Source organism: Falco naumanni, chromosome 5 (genome assembly GCF_017639655.2).
Source record: "Falco naumanni isolate bFalNau1 chromosome 5, bFalNau1.pat, whole genome shotgun sequence".
Taxonomy (NCBI): Eukaryota; Metazoa; Chordata; class Aves; order Falconiformes; family Falconidae; genus Falco; species Falco naumanni.
The window spans coordinates 79,987,004-80,007,839 of record NC_054058.1 but is presented as its reverse complement, the minus strand read 5'-3'; the positions used below and the strand labels follow the sequence as shown (position 1 = coordinate 80,007,839).

At 37.5% G+C, this 20,836-nt stretch overlaps 1 long non-coding RNA gene across 2 annotated transcripts in view; it reads left to right on the top strand.

The window, feature by feature from the left end:
• LOC121089062 overlaps window positions 1-20,836 on the top strand; it is a 77,958-nt gene that overhangs the window by 49,254 nt on the left and 7,868 nt on the right. Inside the window, exon 3 of one of the 2 annotated variants that reach the window (XR_005828116.1) lies at window positions 5,363-5,865. The exons of the other annotated variant lie outside the window; for it this stretch is intronic. This is a non-coding gene — a long non-coding RNA (uncharacterized LOC121089062). Of the gene's footprint in view, window positions 1-5,362; window positions 5,866-20,836 lie in introns of those variants that run through there. 2 annotated transcript variants of the gene reach the window in all.

The following is a 20,836-nucleotide window of genomic DNA, read 5'->3' as shown; positions in this document are numbered from 1 at the left end:
TTGAAAAAAGCTAATAACTGTCTAAGACTAATGCTAATAAGTATAATAAGTGTCACTATCAGCATTGCCTCTTATTGTGCTGTCACTCTCTCTCTCCTTATATTACCTGTAATTTTTTTTCCCTATCATTTTAATTTTTATTCACCTAGTATTTGGCATACAGGTCCAAAGTTCAGGCAAATATAACAATCAGTTGAGAAATACTCACCAGACAAGTATTCATGCACTCCTGTATCACCTGACATATGGTGAACAAGCTGATGAATGACTCAGGATTTAAATGGTAATTACCATTCATCATTATAATAGACTTGCTAATTCATAAATTCTTGGTAAGCCAATTTTCTACAAAAAGGTTAATAATAAGAGTGGAAAAGAAAGAAAAAATAGCCCTGGTGTGATAAAAAATGTAAAAGCTAGAATATCTTCACTGCCACATACCCCTTCTAATGATTGAGTAGTTTTGCACCAAAGTGCTTACTGACGCAATACCACTTGCTGTACTGGGGCTCTGATGGAAACAAGGGCAGACAGAAAAATCCAGAACCTCACTGCTCAAGGAGGAGGTTGAGGTGTGTCAAAGACAAAGGGACTAAGAGTCACACAAGGCAGGCAGGATCCCCCTCACCCATTTCCTGGTTTTATAGTACTTGGTGACAAAGTCATGTTCTCAGAACTGCTCACAACATACAAGGTAGGGAAAACTGTATGGGAATGTTCCTGAGACTCTAAAGTGATACTGGGAGAAATGCACTGAGCCAGCCATCATAACTGATCTCAAGTCATCACACCACCAAAAGCTTCATTGACTGTTCTGTTGGTTCCTCTGAGAAAAGAAACATTAAGTCGTGTCTGCTTTGGTTAAAATAATAAAAAAGAAAAAAAACCCCCACACACACAAAAAAAAGGAAGATTGCCTCATTGTATGATCGCTATCTGGAAGAGCACTGTGAACATAATTTACAAACCCTATGGAAAACAGCAATGTAAACTAGAAACACATACAGGCAACACTGAAATTCTATATATCCAGCACTCAACACAGCACTTATTCCCTCATTAGATAATGTACATAAATGCACACAAATGCAGATACTCGTTCCACCTCTAATCCTTGTGTAGCCACATCTTTTTATCATAAAAGGCCAATATGGGAAAGGCGTCATTGCCTCACCAAGGCATGCATTTTCTCCGTCTGCCTACAACCTCCTACTCCTTGCCTGAGCACCACAGACGTAGACACTATCCTAAATTACGAGATGGACTTACTTTATGCTTCAGATGCATAAGACTAAGGAGGCCAGGGATAGGGAGAAGATGCATCTATTTACAAAGCAATGAGGGACAAGAGGAAGAAAGAACAATGGAAATGATGCAGGGGAGCTCAGTGCTCTTTCCCCTCACTCTCTCGTACTGTTGCTGTCATGTAGGGGAAACCGAAGAGATATCCACGTCCAAAAGAATGAAGTAGTCAAGGCTGAAATCGAGATTTTGATCATTTTAGCCTGCATTTGGAACCATGCAGGGAAATTTGCCCTTTCAATCTGTTGCACATTAAGTATCAAGGTGATTGGACAGATATTGGGTATTCAGGGATACAGCATTTGGAAGGGAAAAAAATCAACCCAGATCTGTTGTGGACTACATAACACCATACTGGGCTTATGGATAATACTAAAATTTACTACAACATACTGCATGTTTAAAAAACTTTATAACGTGGGTAATCTTAATGACTGCTTTCCTGCAAAACAAACTCTTCTAGCAACATAATATGAAATTCCTGCCAAGACAGACTATCTTTGCATGAATTTTTCTCTTTCTTTCTTTCTTTGTGTCTCTTGTATGCACACATTTTAAAATTTAAGAACTGATTTAAATTTAAAAAAGGATGTTAAAACCTTACCAGTTCCTCAAATTCAGGGGACTTCTCTGAAACCCACAAAAGTTTAAAGGTATATTTAGAGCTCCTTATTTTGGTCCAAATCCTTAACTATGGAAAGAAAGATGTAAAACATCAAAATGTGCTCTGCATGAGGACTGCTTTTCAGAGTGGGCTTATATTTGGAACTTTGGATAATTTGTGAAAAATATTCAGTTGCACTGAATATAACAATTGGGCTGTGTGGAGATTATAAAGGACGTAGTAAGAAGTTATCTATGTCATTATTTGCTTGACAGTATATAAAAGTAAATGTGTATAAAGCAAAACTGAAAGCATACAGAACAACTTCAAAACAAAAGAAAAAATAGAGCTCAAATACAGAAGTAAGGTAATTCAGGCATCATTCTGAAGAGCATAGGTTCAGGCCTCGTGTTCAGATGCACCTACATTTCAGGCTACACTATCAAGCTAAATACAAAGTCCCAGAATACAGCGCATGTTTTATTTATTACAAAAATGATCAGATTAACCTACAGTGGCAGTAAAATAATTTTAACACTGGATTTCAGAAATAGAATATATCAAGCCTTTATATATTTGCATGACTTCTGTTCTATTTTTTGTGTGTGGTAAGCCAGAAACTTAAAACATGTAGTATGAAATGCCATGATTAACAAGTATAACTGCAATTTTTGTTTTCCTGGGGATACAAAGCATAAAAAAAAAGTCAGCTTTTGGGTCAGCTGCAATGGGGAGTTAAATTGGAATAGAATGAATCAGAATGCTTTTGCTCAGCCAACTACATAATCAAAGGATAAAGATTCCACTGAACAATTTAGTACCCAACTTCCCTAACTAACCTTTTTGTCATAAATCAAAATATTTCACTTTATAGTTAAAAGTTAGTCTTAGCATTGACGATAAAGAGAAAGGAAGGGAACAGCACAGACAGCCATGAGCTACTTATAGTAGTATGAGGTCACACATCCAGAGACTCCTGTGACATTACAGTAAGCTCTGGTGGATGGTGAAGTCACTGCGATGACGCAGAAGTGTCCTTGGGCTCGGTTTGTTTGCACCATACTTTTTGTACCTGGTTATTATATGTAAAATACTCTTTATGATTACTAGGAAGAATACATTCCCTTGCTGATCTGTATTTTGATATCTTGGGAAGCTCAATTTATTGAAGATTTTCTATTACTGAATGAGAGCATTATAGGGTTTTAGGCTTACAACACAGTTTCAGGGTTGAGCTGCTATTGCTGAACAGTGGGATACAGAAATGATGAATTGACATTAGTACATAGGCCCACATGGTTGCCATTAGATGCTTGAAAACCTGCTTTAAAGTGACTCATTCACTAGCTTTACTGTTTTCAGGGTTAAATTCTAAAATTGGCCAAATTTTTCCAGAGGTTGAATACTTACAATTCTCATGAATTTACTGCTAAACATCAGTTATTGAAGTTGATGGAAGATGAATGCAAATGTTTGGCCTCAAAGTCTGTGTTGCTTTTATGGAAATTTTGAGAAATGAATGTGCAGTTGTGTGATCTTAGGAATATTTGAGGTTTTATTTCACAGCTTTTCCTATGCTTTCACTTTAGAATTGTATATTGCTTTTGATGGCTGCTTTTTCTAACAGATGTATACTCTTCTTTGTAATAAGGTTTTCTACTTACTGATATATTGGAAGGAGAGATTAGCATGAGTATTTCTACCTGTAAAAATAGTTCTGATTTGCTCCATAGTGAGCAAATCAGGGGTTTGCCCTTTTTAACGACCTTCAAAAAAATATTCTCTTTATTGGGACGGTATAAATCTGTAGTTGTTTCATCTACTGTGTTGCAGCCTTGCCCCCAAAAGACTAAAATACAACAAGAAAAGTTACACATAAGGTGACAATGGTGACTGTAGGTATGGAAGAATTTAATGTAAGAGAGATGGAGCAGAGGAAAGAGAGATTGCAGAGGAAGGAGGTACTCCATGTCATAAATGGCATGGTGAAAAAGAATATGGAACAATCGATGACCATGATACCTATCATAAGAAAGAAAAAGAACAAGTACAGATTTAAAGGACTAAAAGAAATGGTCTTTTATTTAATGCATAACTAAATCAGGGAACTCATTGCCACACGATATTGTGAAGGCCAAAACTCTAACAAACCCATAAAAAAGCTAATAGATTCTTGAAATTAAGAACCATGGAGTCTATTAACCATGGTGATGTACCTACTGCCTTCTGCTCAGGAAATCCCTCAACCATGAGTTGCAAGACAATGAAAAGTTTTCAAACCCATTATCACTCTGTCCATTCCCTGCTCATGGATTGTTTTTCAAAAGTCCCTGCCTACTTATTTTCAGAGAAGAAATCCTGGATTGCATGGCTATTATTCTGATGCATAACAAATTTTATGTTCTTATATTCTCCATACTAGAACTTTTCTGATAGAAAAATAGAAGACATTTCTACCAAGATAGGCTGTAGGACTTTGTACTCAGTAATCCACAGGTAGCCAAATGCTCTGGAACCACAGTATACTCCTAGTACAGTAGAGATCTGTAAAGAATTCCTATAATATTTGCCTTTTTTGCCCCATCTGATCCTTTTTTTAACCTAGCTCCGACCAGTACTTGCAGAGCCAGCGGACTACTACATGATTAGAATGAATTGGCCTCACAGCACTTATTGTCTAGAAACCAGTGGTCTTAACACTATGTTGAAACAAGCATATACAGATATGTCTATAGACATACACACACCACACCTTTTTTTTCAGCCGTACAAGTCACTATCCCAAGATAACATGATGGAAGCTGAAGCCAAAGTATTCAGACTCTAGAGTTTTCCTTGCATAATATACGGCCTAGACATCATTCGTCCAAAACTCCCATTTATGATCAGACTGTTCCTATAAAAATGCCAAACTTTAAAGTTTGTCAAAAAAACGTTCATTCTGCTGTATCTAATACGACATAGCCTACCTCTTTGCACTTATGCTTGTAAGCTAAGCAGGGCTGCAGCATAGGTCATTGTGCTGGACCATTGCTAACCAGGCTGGTCACACACTTTGGCCCCCCATCACCCTCAGACAACCCACAGGTTCAGGAGGTTGTCCTTCAAGAACAGTACCTGCCTTGTGCCTTGTGGGCACCCTGCTTTGGGGGGAAGAAAATTCAGGCACATGCACATGACATGCACTTTGCCTCCGAGACCAAGAAAAGCCTTTTATACTTCACTGATCAGGCACAGCCTCTGACTGTTGTATAGCAGTATCATTCCAGGTGCTAATTACTTGAAAAATATTTATGTCTTTAGTTTTTGCAATTATACATTGACACCATACAGATAGCCTTGGGAAAATTCCTTGGTTTGTGTGGGCTGAATATCATAGATGATTGTGGTGGTTTATCCCAACTTTAACATCTGTTAGTCTCTGGTACTCCTAACTGGCTTCTTTTTTACTGGCAGAGTCTTCTGGCTCCTTAAAGCATCATTGGCACGAGGGAAAGAGAGCCATGTGGAACATTTCTGGGCAGCGCAAGCATATGGTGTGGTGCAAGCTGCATAATACAGTACTGGTGTTCTTCCTGATGTTGGTCTTTTAGTCGGATGTGGCTGTTTTCACACTAATGTGTACATTTCTTGGAGAACTGCAGTGAAACCTTTTCCAAAAAACTGCCGGCCCCACACCTTGCTCTATCCACTGTGAAAGAACGTACTTTTGGCTTGGAGATTTTTGGGTGAAGTGTGCATGGTCTTTCATTTTTAAAAGAAACCTAGTGTAGTACCAAACTGTCTCTGGCTGCAAATAAGCAATGATTATCAGGCATCTCTTGATGCTTTCTGAGATAGAAGTCTTCCTGTGGGGTTTTCTTCTTGCTCAAGGTCAGATAACTTTCACAGTACTCACATCATCTACAAGATTTACTATTGGTTATAAAAATAGCTGTGAAATATAGGTTTATTCTTGACGTCTGGAAGTGGGCTTGGTGTTGTAACTGGTCTATAAATAATAAAAGTAAATATCCATGCATGAATACTTTGAGGCATAATGCATGTATTAAGCACACGGTATATGTACCATCAAGTATTCCAGAAATATCTAATATGTTCTGAAATATATATTCTGATTTTTTCCCTCACCCCATAAACTGAGCAAATGTCTCTGGAGCCATGTGTCTGCACTCAGGGTTTAGTCATATGCTGCCAAATCATCTGCATGAGGAAACACAAAGGCATCTATTGCATAAGCCTCCTGCTATGTGGATCCATAGCCACAAACAACAACATTTGTGGCCGGTTTACCATTACCTTCGTGTCCTTTTTCTTTCATCCCATGCAGATTTGTAGGGGAGTAACACAGGCTCCTCCAGATTATTTAACATGACAACCAGGAAGGATGAGCCGGCATGGAAAAGGAAGCGGGAACAAACCACACTGAGCAAAAGGTTGGCCAAGCTTAGTTTTCCTATAGATTAAGGAAGGAGCAGCCAAGATAAGCAAGGCTGTCAGTGCGGCTCATGATGAAGGGGATGAACCCTCAAATGACAGCTGGGTTCTCTTTTGTCTTTCAGCACCAGAGTTTACAGAAATGCTAGATGCACACGAAGATTTCAGGAGAGAAGACATTTTGGAGACATGCATGTTTTGGAAGGTTGTGGATGTCATTTTGGTTAGAAAATTACACAGCAATGAACTCACTTTAATACAGAAATATTATTTTTTCTTTTTTTCTGTGGTGATCTCAAATACACAATGGTTATTCCTTTGTGGTGTAAATCTGTAATGTAGATTACCTGGGTTTGGCTGACAAAAATGTTTCAGCAAATGTTTCATCCCATTCCTGCACTGTTTGTCTTGGTTTTCAGCACTGAGTTTATAGTCCACATTGAATGACCAGCCTTGTGCTTAATTGGTCCATAGGAAAAGAGAAATTTCAAGGCAGGCTTAAGCGGAGAAGCTACTCTTTGTGGAGTAGCTACATATTTCTGCATATGTTTGTGAGAAGGTCCTTTTTCAACTGAAATATAACAGATATCTGATGGTATCTGATTGCATATTCATGTATATCTTAGAGGTCCACATGCAGAGTTATGTTTTGCAAGGGCACCATCATAGTTTGTGCCCATTCTTGAAATATAAAATTGCTGTGTTTTCCCCTGAAAAAGGCCACCCGTTTGTGCTCCTGATAGCATGGTGAGCCTGAAGGGAGGACCTCTTAACTGTTCAGAGAAGATATACTACATAAAGCTTTATTTATACTTTCTTCAAAAAACAAATCTGGGCCAAATTTTCCAGTGCTTCTTCAGGAGATTCATCGTATTTGACTCTCAAGACATCTAGGGAGTAAAAATTCCTATTCAGTCCAACTAAGTAAGTTCCATTCTGTCTTGTGAAGCTTGAGAGCTTCTCTCTGTCTTCTTGGAACATAAGGAGCTACCTAGTTCTATACAATGTTTTGTTTCTGAAAGCCTGTCTGAACAGCCAGTTCAACCCTGGAAGTATCTGATAATACAGGATCTGAAAATCAACCTGAACACAGGTTTAATTCAAAATTTCTGGTAATGACAGCAGCCAACAGTTGTTAATTATAAGCCATGGCTCCAGTGTAGACTAAGCTGAGGGAAGTGTACATGATCATCTAGGTTAGTGCAGATGCTGCTGTAGTTATGTTGCAGTTCCAGTGATGTTCTGGGTTGTTTTTTTTTCTTATGAACTGCAAGTCTTCCCACAAAAAGGTGTGTGGGACCACTGACAACAGCAGTTAAATCTTCACTAGCAGATGTATTGAAAATAAAAAAAAATATTTCATGAATTCTGGAAAAGTGCATATAATCTAATAATATTTCTCAGTTTTCTTCAACCTAGCTCCCAAAGATCTCTAAGCACTTTTCAGATACGATTTCAGTGTCACCATATCCCCAGCTCATCATCTAATGGAAGGGGAATAAGTAGTTGTGCAAGTATGCCGCCTTCTCTGAAGCACGGAGTACCTGTAACAAAAAAACGAGAGCTGTAAAAGTCCAGTACCTTTGAAGATAAGTCTGTTCTTACATGATATGACTAATCTCATCAAGACCAGTGAAGTATGTATACATGTGTTTAAATGTACGTTCTGAATAGCTGTAATAGCCCAGATTTTGAAGGTACTATAGTATCTAACTCTTATCAGAGGCAAGGGAGCCCAGCTTCTGGGAAGCTGCTGTTGTCTGGATTCTGAGAAAGCCCAGTGCCTCAAGGTAAGCACAGCCTCAGGCATCTCCTCTTGCACGATAGTCCTGCCCCATAGACTGTTTTGGTCATTTGGCCCAAACCCATCAAAAGAAAACTCTTGAGAATATATGGGAGCAGAAGCAAAGAAAGACAATTTTCTGTACATGTTGCTCCAGGGCATTACGATGTTTCTCATGCCTCCTTTTTCCCTTCTGAGAGTGGTAAACTGAGCCAGCTTGTGGAGATCTATTACAACTAAGGAAAGATTCTGGAGCTCCTCAACATAAAATACACAGAAAACCCCAGAAGTCTGCAATATTATTTCAGAGCCTGGAAATAGTCTTCCTATGACAGCACAGGTATAGGAATAAAATGTTCTGTGTACATTTTATGATGCTGTATATTTTGAGAGGTCACCCTCAAAGGGGGAGTTTCTCTTATGAGTTAGGCCTGAACGATTTTATTTAAAATGAATAAATAAGAAATTAAAGAGGAGCTTGTTTCTCCAAAATCCAAGTTGTAAAATATATTTGGTTTGATTATTTTTTTGTTTTGCTTATTGTTCTTTTGGTGTTTTATGTTCTTAGATGACTACAAAGATTTAAGCAGAATTTTTAGTTTTGGTTCAATAAGATTGTAAAGAGCTTTAGCGATCACAGTGCCAATTCAAACTTACTTCCTACTAAAGAGCAAACCAAAGGAATGCTCACGTTTTCTGGTTTAAATTCTTCATTAAAAAGTAAAAGTTTAAATTGGCAAGGAAACTGCTGTTTAAGCTGCTAGTACACCAACATCAGAGAAAGCTGAGTTTTAGGCCTTGGTATTCTGCCAGGTACTGTACTGCATATAACCAAGATAAATACAGAAATAAAGAAAAAGAAGATGGGTGAGATAAGTTTGATTTAGCCTTTGTTGCCCTAATGGGTTTAGTATAAATAAATAAAAGTTTACGAAGTATCTCTTGAGGCCATAACCAACAGACTTTCAAAATCTGTCAATTTGCACAATGCAGCAAGTCCAAAAAATGGTAACATATAACTGCAAAGCGCAGTCTTGTTTGGTCAAATGACTGGTGTATGTTTCTGAAGAAATAGCTCTTATAACTTACTTAAAGCTCTGCTTATGAGTAATAGGCCTTTTTGCTCGTGAGTGAAATAATTATGTCCAGTATTACACCACTTAGCTCTCTTAAAAGTTATAGCATCAGGGTCCTGATGTTGTAGTTTGGCATTTCAACTGTAAGAACTGAGTTTTAACATATAATATCTCAGCCACTCTGGATCCTGTCCACCTAAAACTTGGCAGGCAGGTTTGTCTGCCCAGATGATTTTTTTAATAGTTTAAAATTAGTTAGGCTTTTTCTAGCAGTAGAATAGCCAAGAATTAGTTTGGAGCTAGTTATAGATTTAGGGTTTTTTTTTTAACTGGCTCTAATTATAAAATGATTCTGTTATAATAATTTAAAAAAAAAAAAAAAAAGGACAATCTGCTACTTGTCACCATTTTTTGTAGACTGCTGCACTTTGGATTTTGAAGCAAAAAACATTATAAAACGCCAAAGAGAAACCATGAAAATCAAATATTGGGCCTTGGGGCAAGTGAATTCTCCAGCTGACTTTACCAGTTCCACTTTACCTAGGCAATCAGAATGGTCAAAATAAAACACTTAGAAGTTTAAAAATTATGTTCTACACTTGCACCACACTGTGTCAGTCTTGCTTTTTTCTATGCCTACATAGATGACATCTCTGGGGGGGGAGTCAACCACTCCCAAACTGGTGTGGCCAGTGAACCACTATCAAACACCAAAATTTCACAGGAGTCACTATGCACTCTCATCTTTGATCTTTTAAATAAAGACCCTGTATAAACTATCTAACTCCTGGGACCTAATGTGTTGGCTTCATGGTCCAGCACTATACTTCAAACCAGTGCCTGGGAGTCAAGAAGAGCAAGTTTTGCTGTGGCTCTCAATGGCCACACAAAAAATTGTCTCTAATATCAGCTGTTCCTGTGCCTGAATACTCAGAATGGGCCAACTGGTAATATTACAGATGGTCAGCAATCCCTAGAGTGTCTGACAGTTTGTCAGTAGAATTTTTTTAAAAAAACCAACAACACAAAACCAAAACCAACCAAACAAAAAAACCTTATTCTGCTTTGTTATTCAGGTAAATCATGCAGATTTAGAACACAGGCACTTTTAATAGACCAGATTAAGGAAAGGTTCTTAACCTAACCAAAGCCTGTACTGGTACTTATAGTCAGAGAAGTACACATCACTAATTCTTTGATTCACTGTCTGAACTGAAAAATTAAGAGCACATATATTACTTTGATCCACATCTGAAACAATATAAGTTTAAATGTCTTCTGCAGGTTTAAAAAAGAATAAAAAAATCAATCTAAATCATAAAATATTCAGGGTTTTTTAGAGAATTTTTGAAGTTTTCTTTATTAAACAAATGTATATTTAAGTTTGAAATGTCATTTTAAAATTAACAAATCAAAACACTGCAATTAGAATATGTCTAAGCAAATGTTTTGACTGAAAAAACTTTTTCCCCACAATCAAACAGTAAAAATCCAACATGATTTCACAAGTTCTTTTCATTAACTTATATCTACGTTATTTTATGATTTAAAAATATTAAGAAATAAAACAGAATAAGCAGAAAATATCCCTGCTTTCATGGATTTCCAGGCTTTTCCGTGGATTTCGTGGTTATGCACTAGCAAAGAGCACCTTTTTAAAGAATCTGTTACACTGCTAATTCATTGTTCCAAGCGTACAATAATATCCTCTCTTTACATATGTTCATACTGTCTAAAAATATATGCCCATTTTCTCTTTCTTGCTTTTATTGTATTTTACTCTGAGGTGCTTATCTTAAAAAAACTTTTGTCAGGAAGAAAACAGGTTGGAAGATCTGTCCATCAATCTGTCATCAAGGCGTCTTACTAAATGGTCACATTTCTTGTTAGTTAAAAAAAAAATAAAATTATTTTTATCATCAGGCAGAGGTAGTCCTCCAGGCTGTCACCATGGTGTTACCATGTTGCTGTTGCAACTTTCCATATGAACAGAATTAAAGCCAGCACTGAAGTCTTACACCCAAGACAGCATTACTATGGCAATATCAATGTCATCATCTCTTTCCACGTGCACAAAGTCTAAGCAATGTATTTAGTAACACAAGTGCAGACTTCAGCGTTGGAGACCCCCTTACTTTCCTATCTTGGATTTAAAAGCCTTCTATTAGGAAAAGAAGATCCCAACTGAAATGAGATTATAATGCAATCATCCGGTTCAGAACATTATGCCATGATTTTAGCAGCATGCTAGAAACTCCCTGTGCTCCTGAGCTTAATGAAATTTGAACTTATTATATGGTTCAGCACAGTTTTTGGAAGACAACCAATAAGTATGGGAGGTTTGCAGTTGAGAGAAGGGGCTTGTTTGCCAGGATTTGACTCTCTCGAGGAAAGCTAGCTGCAGGACCAGATCTTTTCTTTTTGTTGGATGTAAAACAGCTATGCTCATAGCAGTATTTACTGGTGATGGCAGCCTGTGATAGAGCTATATCTTTCCAGCAATACTTTAACCAAAGAATATCCAGTAATGACTGCAGCTGTATACCCACTCAAAGGTGCTTTGCCACTGTATAATACAGTATTCAAGAGGAGGCACTTGACTGCAGCAGTGCATTTAAATGTGGAAATCCACCTATTGAGTAAAAATCACATACTACACCTTTCTAGGTGTTACTTCATGTGACATTATAATATGAAGCTATCCTGGAATGAAAAAAAGAAAAGATGTGTACCTGCACACAACTGCTTGTTCTATTTTTCAGGCTAACAGCTTAGCTGTAACATTTGTGCATTAGCTAAATAACATCTCAAGGGGAGCTGGAGATAGAACCTTGATGTCTCCTGATTGTACGTGTGTGAGTTTGTGCTCTCAGAGGATGGTCCTTAAAAAACTCCCTGCTGGAAGCTATTGTGCATATTGTAAAAGGACCGTTGCTAAGTGCCAATTGAGCTAGTACTGTATACTTGCCATTTTAAAAGAAGATTTCATACCACTTGATTATGTTAAATAGAAATGTTTGAAATTTAAACTGAATTACATCAAAATGGCACAGTAGTTATATGTCTAAAGAGCTGCTGCTACTCTCTCTCATAACTAATGTCAATCCCTTCTGGTAGACGGTTTTATGTGAAACTGTGACAGAGTATATTACAGGAGAAGTTTAGAGAGCCTTGATATAAAGAAGTCATAAATAAATACTACCATAAAACCAGACCTGTGTTTGTATTAACAAGCAAGAACTCCTTACAGTAAAGTACTGTCCTTAGCCAAAAAGAGATACCATTTTTTAAAGTCAGAACTTCATCTTTAGCCTTTAGGTTGTGCTAAGGTGTTAGAGGTTTTCTAAGGTGCAGAATATAACTATTTAGGGGAACTCAGTGAATGCCAGTAGTACAATCTAGAGGATATCTTTAGTAGAAATAATGCAGAAATTACCTAAAGATCAACTTACTAAGAAATAACAAAGACAAATAATAATAATATTAATATCAATAGCTAGTCAGCAACATAGTCTGACTGGAACCAGAAATCCAAGATCATTATCAAATAGATGGGAGAGAACTGAATAATATAACACAATAAATTGGAAAATTTACTTAAATAAAAAAAAAAGAGAGAGATGGGCACCTACTCTATATATACAAAAGGTATTTTTATGATCAGTAACTGATGACATAGCATGCAGAGATGGGTAAAAATAATAGATCACTTTTAAAAAGCTACTTCAGGATTTATGAATTTGAGACAAATTTGATAAGTAGTTCTGGGGCAGGAAACAAAGGAAAAACTCGGATACCTTTAAACTGATTTTACTGTTTCCAAAACATATTCTTCTAAGTTTTCATTTTGAATTTTTGGGTTTTGTTTTGTTTTGTTTTGTTTTGTTTTGTTTTCCAAAAGAGCCAAAATTCAGGTAAATTAAATAGTTTTTTTTAAAAAAAAAATCAATAAATACCAGACAAATCTGAGGGGAAGGGATTGTCTGCTTCTTTTTCAATGACTTTATATTTCAGGTGGTCTGGAAATTCTAAAAAGCAATTTTTCCTTTAGGGAGTGAAGAGAAAAATATATTATTTAAATAGCTCAAGTAACACTCCAGGGGCATCAAATGTGGCATTTCCCATTCCAGAATATTTTTGTATCTTACACCGTGGTGAAATGCTCAGTTGGCTGCTCCCCCACTCACCCTTGACAGAGTCAATCTGATTTTACCCTTGGAAGGCAACAGGTAATTTCCTCAACAAAAGAGCAATGGCACTTTCATGTATTTTCACTCAGTCTCCTGCGATGTTGCTGGAACGAGATGGTTAATGGGTTGTGCTGGAAATTATAACCTGCCCACCAGTTTCATCAGTGGAAGGTCCTCATATGGGCACCAGACTACACGCTGTGGTCAACAAAATGCTGCAGCACATGCACTTATCTTCTAGTGGTTTTTTTCAGCTTCCTAGAGGCTGGGCTGCACACTTTGACATGTCTTTTCATCTGATGCTTATACTCCTAAGCTCAAGCTTGGTTTCCAGTGATGATACCTGACCTACTGGCATGTTCTAAGAAATTATCAAGACCCCAGGCTGCCTTTTCTGTTACAAAATTAAAATCTACTGTGCTTCACACAGCTGAAGATTGACTCCTTTTAGAATGTATTGCCATGGTATTCTTAATTTTTTATTTATTATCTATAGGGTAAATACACTCAAGACTTCACTGTTAGGACCCTGCTGCAGTTTTGATCTGAAATGCAACTTGAAATTTATCTTTTATGTGGCTCCTGTTAAAACACAGAAATATGTGCTTTGAGCTCACTGTTGCTTTTAACTGGAGTCTGGTGTGGCCAGCTCACCTGTGGAGTGAAGAAACAAGCGTGTTGAGTTTCTGTGATGACAACGCTGGAACTAATATTGTAGCGGTGATGCAGCAGCCTGAGTTACAATAACTCACTCCCCTAATTAGTTACTGCTGACATCTTGTTTTGTAGCAAGACCCTTATTCAGGCTGACACTGTAACTAGCATTCTGAAGCGCTCACATAACTTCTTGCACGAGCAACAAACACCCTGTGAAAGCACAAAGGGACCCTCTGAGGCGCTGATCCTTACCTGGATGCAGTGAACAACACCTGGCAGAATAACGAACATCCCAGTATCAGATCAATGCCTTTTGGCTCCTTTTGTGTTTTTTTGTTTGTTTGTTTGTTTAATAGAAGTAAGCTTACCACACCAGGAACAAATGTAAATATGCAGGGTCTAGCTTTTTATGGCTTTACTTTTGGTTTCTTTAGTTTACCAAATATTCAAGAAATTATTACTATCTTTGATATTCTCTGGGTTATTCCTAAACTGTTCTTTTTGTTTCTTTTTTTTCTGTAGTTTACTTGTTTAATTCATTTCTATTTCCTAGTCAATTGACAATATCACTGGTTTAATAAATAAGCAAACTTCTCTTTCACTAGCAATTCAGTTCCCTCATTTTTAACCTCCTTCAAAGCTTTTTATTCTCCAGTTCTCAAACCATTCTCTTTTGAACACCTGATTCCTAGTTCAATTTTAAATTGAACAAGAAAAAAAATTAGCTTCCCGCAGTTTTCATTCACGTTACAATGAGTTATAAAAAAAAGTGTGGTCATTATGTTTATTATGGTTACATTTGTGCTCAGGAAAAATCAGCTGCAATGTGTTTACTTGTCGAGTTAGAATTTTTGCAATTACAACTGCCAAACCCCCTCTTCCAGGGATGGAGCTGTATATGCCCCCAAACTAATGCCCTTGACTAAGAGGGTTTTCAAAGTACTGTTTTAACTTCCACTACCACAACCTCCTTTGCACTTCGTGTTTACTGTGTACACTCTGTATCTCTTATACTGAAGCATATAGTGTATAAGTAGGGACTGATGAATCATCATACAAGCGAATGAGAGAGTGCTGGAAACTGAGGATAATGTAGTACCTGTGATGTACCTTCTATTACAACATTCATTTGTTCACTGAAATATTTTTAAATGTGTAGATTTAAAATAATAAAGCAAATCTTTTTTTTACATTTTGCTTTGAATTTTTATGCTGAATTTTATTGAAACATACTTTTTAAAATCAGTCATTTTAGTATCCATTTTTATCAAATTATAATCTTTTACCACTTAATAATAGAGGAGCAGAAGCTTTTTAAGCACATAACAACTGTGACAATTTGATGGAATTCAGTTTGAGTAATAATTTTATCAAATAATATATTTCTTTTTAAAAATACCATTTATTAAAACATTATCCACAATTTAGGCAGAATGGTAAAGCAAATGTCATTTTTAAATACAAGACCCACCTTTGCTGAAAGCGCAGCACAATCACAACATGTTATAGGAAGTGTTGGCATGCTTTGGAACACAGGATGACTCTATCAATAGATTATTAAGCCTACAGATGAGAGCCCAGTGTATCTGAGCTAAGTACTACTTTTTTTTCCCTGTGCATCTCCATTGATTTTAATGAGTTTTTATGGGTTTAACTCAAGACAGGATATGACTCTCAGCACCTGGTGCACGGAGACACACTTGCCTGAAACAGACTAAAGCATTTGTAGGCTCCCAAAAAGCAAATTTTACTCTCTGAACATCTTCAGGTGATGCCCCAGGGAAAGTGAAGTCCTGGGGATGGGATCTGGCAGGCACCAACATAAAAGCAACCTCAGCATGGATACGTTTAGGAAAGATCAGGGCAAATAATCAGAGGCATTCCTTTGGCAATTGCAGGTGGGGGATGGAAATAAAATTCCTTAAACTGAAGCTGTTCTGTGGAAATGAGACCCAGGCAGAAGATGGAAAACATACTGAAATACAATAAAGTATCAGGTATAATAAGTAGCTGGGACGGAAAGCAAAGGTTAAGGTATATGTACATAATTTCAGAAATGGAAACTGTTACTCTCAATGAGAGCGCCAGAAATGTTTCCTCTCAGCACTTCAACTTACCCACAAAATTCCCAAGAAGAGTTTCTTCCAAGACACCTGGACTGTCTTGGTCAAGCTTCAAGCTTATGACATTTTTTTTCATTTGCAGCTTTCTTTAATCTCTATACAATATTTTAAATTCTGTTCTAAGAATAAAGGTGTTTACCTCAGAGGAAGAGGACCTGCATCCTCCATGTGCAGAAGTAAACTCAGCAGTCCAGACTGTAGACACATCTAAACCAAACAAACTTCTACATTTGCTGACAGTCTAGCTGCCCCGCAGAGAGGCTGCGTGGCCTGAACAGGACTGGCCTGGAGCAGGGACAAATGACATCATGGTAGTGGCCAGGGGTCTGATTTGATTTAGTCAATGGTCTTCACAAAATTCTGCTGGCTCTGGAGCCTGCCAGACTTCATCATAGGCAACTTTAATTCCTTAAAATGACAGAAGCGAAGTCATTACATCAGCTGAGTGGTTTTCTGATGTGTAAATGAGAAGGGAAAAAAAAAGCCCATTGCAGCATCAGAGCTGCTGCAAGGGAGGGACAACTGTCTTGCCAGGAGGTGGGGTGGAAAGAAAGAAAAGTAGGAAGAGAGATGAGGGAGAAGGAGAGCAAGTGATTCCTTCATTTCAGCAGCAGCATGGTAGCGGGTAAGCTACCATTAACCTCTGGTTGTAGAGGTCTCAACACTACCTTACCTCTATTTTTAAGATCTTTATTAATGGAAGAACTCATAAAAGGCCACTTTCATTTCTTCAGGGAATACTGTGAACACAAGAAGTCTCCCACTTCAGACAACAGTCAGTCCTTCAAAGCAACCAACTCACTGAATAACTGCTTGGGTTAGTACATCTGCCATTGGAACAAGTCCACTTCTTGCTAGGGTGAGATTAGGCTTTTTTATGTATGTGCTGACTTGTCAAAAAGCACTAGAAAATAATCTTCTTAAACATTTATTATTTTACTAGCAAGGAATTCTGCAGTTGATGTAATCATAAAGGAATGGACATAAACAAGCATAAGATTTTTCACATTTTGAACTATTCTTAACTGTAAACCTTAGGGCAGGCTTTCAGGAGGTAAATACTTACTTCAGATAAGAACTTGTCTTCCATTAAGATAAAATTTGCATTTAGTTTGTTTTCCTAGTTTCTTTTGCAAAGTTTGTATAAGCCTCTTGAGTTCAGTGTCTTACCTGATCAGCGTGGATACTCCATGTAAGAGAAATATATATATTATGAGGTTTCTTGATGAATTCCAACTTTTCTAAGACTTCAGATGGTTTTCTGTATTTTGTTTATCTCTAAAAGATGTGTTCCATGACAGTGTTATCACTGTTCCATATACTGCTCCTGAACCATTTTCCTACAAGAATTTTGTTGTGGATGCCCTTAATATTTCACAAGTGTTCCATGAAATACTGCTGTCTCTTTAGAATTTACCGTGTCCTTTTCCTGCCTGTAACCGCAGACAGAATATAATTCTTCTAGTGGTCTGTATGAATATTCATAAGTGACAAGTAGTCCAAGTTCTAAAGTATCGGATTGGGAGGTTTTGCAATTATTAGATCAGGGCTTCTCTCAGTTGTACCCTGGGATTAAAATAGCTTTATTTCAGTGCAATAACAGAGGGAGAACACAAGATTACAATAGATTTTAACAAAAAGGAGATAACTTTGCATTATTTTTCATTCTTCTTTCAGTTTCTGTCACAAGGATGGAGTCACGCTGTGACATTCTTCTCTGGATATAGGAACATGAGAATGATATACTGGACTTTAAATGTCTTGAGTTTTGTAATATATAATAGTTGAGTTTTACTTCTCTCACCCCAGTATTTTGCATTCCGATAGGCAAGTGCTACTTCACCGCTAAGGCCCTTCTGCTGACCTTTAACACAGCAGATAGCTTCAGCAGTGCAATTATCAGGACGGGTTGTGGTGTCCTGGAAGCAGCCAGCGTGTGCACGTGTATAAACTGGGATATCAAGGATGTAAAAAGCAGAGGAGCACGTACCAGGCAAGTGAAGCCATTTGATCATGACATCCCAGTCAAGCTAAAGTCAGAGTGGCAGTTATGTCAGAAATTCTTGCTTAGCCTCCCTCATGCATTTCAGTGAAAACATAAGAGAGAACAGATTAACATGACCCCATTTTACTTTCTCTTAAACTATTATAGTTTCCAACTCAGAAAGTTCTGCCTACCAGTTGAGTAACAGGAAACCAGCATACAGGAATCTGGTATGCCTGCTTGATGTATATTGTTTGTAAGTTTTACCCCTGGTTTTCGAAAAGTTCCACCACTGCCACTGGTCCTTACATGGTTCTAAGGCTGTTATTTCTAAATGTGGGTGCCTAAAGCATAAATACATATCAGGGTGTTCATCCTCAATGTATAAAACTACTTTGTATGAGAAACAAACCCAGCATTTGGCCTTCCTACAAGAGGCCTACAACTCCTTCCTACAACTTCCTACAACTACAATAGGGCACAGATAATACAGGTCTCAGTGGTCTATTACTGCAACATGTTCAGTAAAGAACAATGTACAGTACTATAAGCAGAAGACAGCCCACCCATGAAAGGTAAAGAAAAATAGACATAAATGTTCCACCTACTGTAGCTTTTGCTGTTGCGCTTGTTACCACTACTGGTGCTGAGGAACTGCTCTGAAATTTTGCTTGAACTGAAAATGTTTTCATGACAGAAGCATTTGTGCTGCATGTTACTTTTGCCCTTACAAATACAATTAAAGAAGTCTGGTGGGGGGTTCTTTTCTTTTAATGAGTAGCACCCTTTAGAAGCACACTTGGTATACCCTCTTTGCTATTGCTTTCTTTACCTTCACTGTTTCTCTTTCCTTCGCTTGGTGGCTGTTGTCACACAGTTTGCCTTCTCAAGCTCCAGCCCTCCTCCATCTTCTTCCTATTCTCCCTCCAAACAAAACAAAGCAAAACAAAGATCTGTTCATTATTTTTTCTTCCTGAGACAAGTTCATGTTTTTTCAACATACTACAGGAGGACAGTATATGCTGATTTCGCTGCTTAAATATTATTTTTCATAGTTTCTGTGTTTATTTTTCCAAATGTGCTAAGAGACCTCCCAATGAGATCCCTTCTTCCCTCTCCACAGTCTTCCCCTTAGGAATCTGAATGTTGCTAATATCTCTTGGGTAAAGTCCAGCCACTGTGTCCCCATCAAGTCAAGCTGAATTTACTCCATGCCCTGCAGCTGTTCCATTGTCTCCTTATTACAACACAAGTTTTTATTTGTTTTATTTATTTATCATTTCTAAGTACCACGCTTTCTGGCAAAATGTTGCCAGCTGGAGGTTACATGGAAAATGTTTAGCACAGCTTTAACACATGCTCCAGAGTATGTGTATATGAATTTCATTCTTGGTAAATCAGCATTTAGGGAGTACGGGGAAATAGGCTGTGAAATGCAATCAGCTTGTCCTGAGCTGCGGTGCTATTTAATAAAATCTCAAGCAAATTCAAATAGCAGAAACTCATCCAAGTCCTCAGTGCATGCATTTGCTCCTCCCTGAACTATCAATGTCAAAACAGTCTCTTAGGCAACTATGTCAAAGAAAAATGAAGAAAAATAAATAGAAGAAAAAAATGAATAGATACTTCTGATGAATAACCATCATCCCTGACTGTGCTAAATCACATCTCTAATCTCTTTATTTTGAGCATTTATTAGCATTTACTTCCCCCAGTTAAATAAGAATGAAGTGCTATAAATAATATTTATGCCTCTAGGAGCTTATGTAGAGGGTCTTCTGGTTTTCTGTAGCTTTTCCTTCATTCAGAATTAACTAGACAACTTCTCTGTCGACATGGCATAAAATACAGCAATAAGGAAGAAAACTATTGATATCTGCATAAAGTTCCTCTGCTTGTCAGGTATGAGGAGGTACTGCACTGGCTCACAGATCCCCTTATCATTGTTTGGTGCAACAAGAATTCCAATTTCAATGTCTACTGCTGTGTCCCCATGTCAGTCCAACAGACATGTCTCCCAGCACATTGGCCAAGCATATTAAGAGTAGGTCTGTCTTTCTGGGCATCCCTCAAATTTATGTTGAATTCCCACCTGTGAATCATAACAAACACACACTTTGGTACTGCCCTCAACTTGAATACCTTTACAGGCAACTCTCTATTTCATGCATCTATCAGTAGGACTTGGAAACAAACAGGGAAAACGTAAGTATAAACTCCTGGTGAGTACCGATTCCTTTTCACTGTGAATTTCCAGTGGATTCTTCATGAGTTTTCTGGACTGTTATCCAAAATATACTGATCTCAGTCCATCTTAACGATGGATTGTGGTTTGGTTCAACCTGATACTTCAGTGGGAAAATAATTTCTAAAACATTTCTCAGAAACAACACTGTGCACCAGGATCCATTTGGATTAGAACACAACTGATGATTTGTGACAGTTTGGATCCTCGCTACTTATACAAAAGCTAAATAAAAATTGAAACATATAACATGGCATTAATCTACGTATTTGATGTTAAAGTCTGCTAGAATCTAAGTTCAGGTGTGAGTCCAAATAAGGCAAGGAATTGAGATACATGTAATATATACCTTTCTATAGCTGTGTTGACATATGTATGATGCGTCACTTCTAATGAATTTAGGTTTATATTGACTAATTTTCCTCTTCCCTCTCT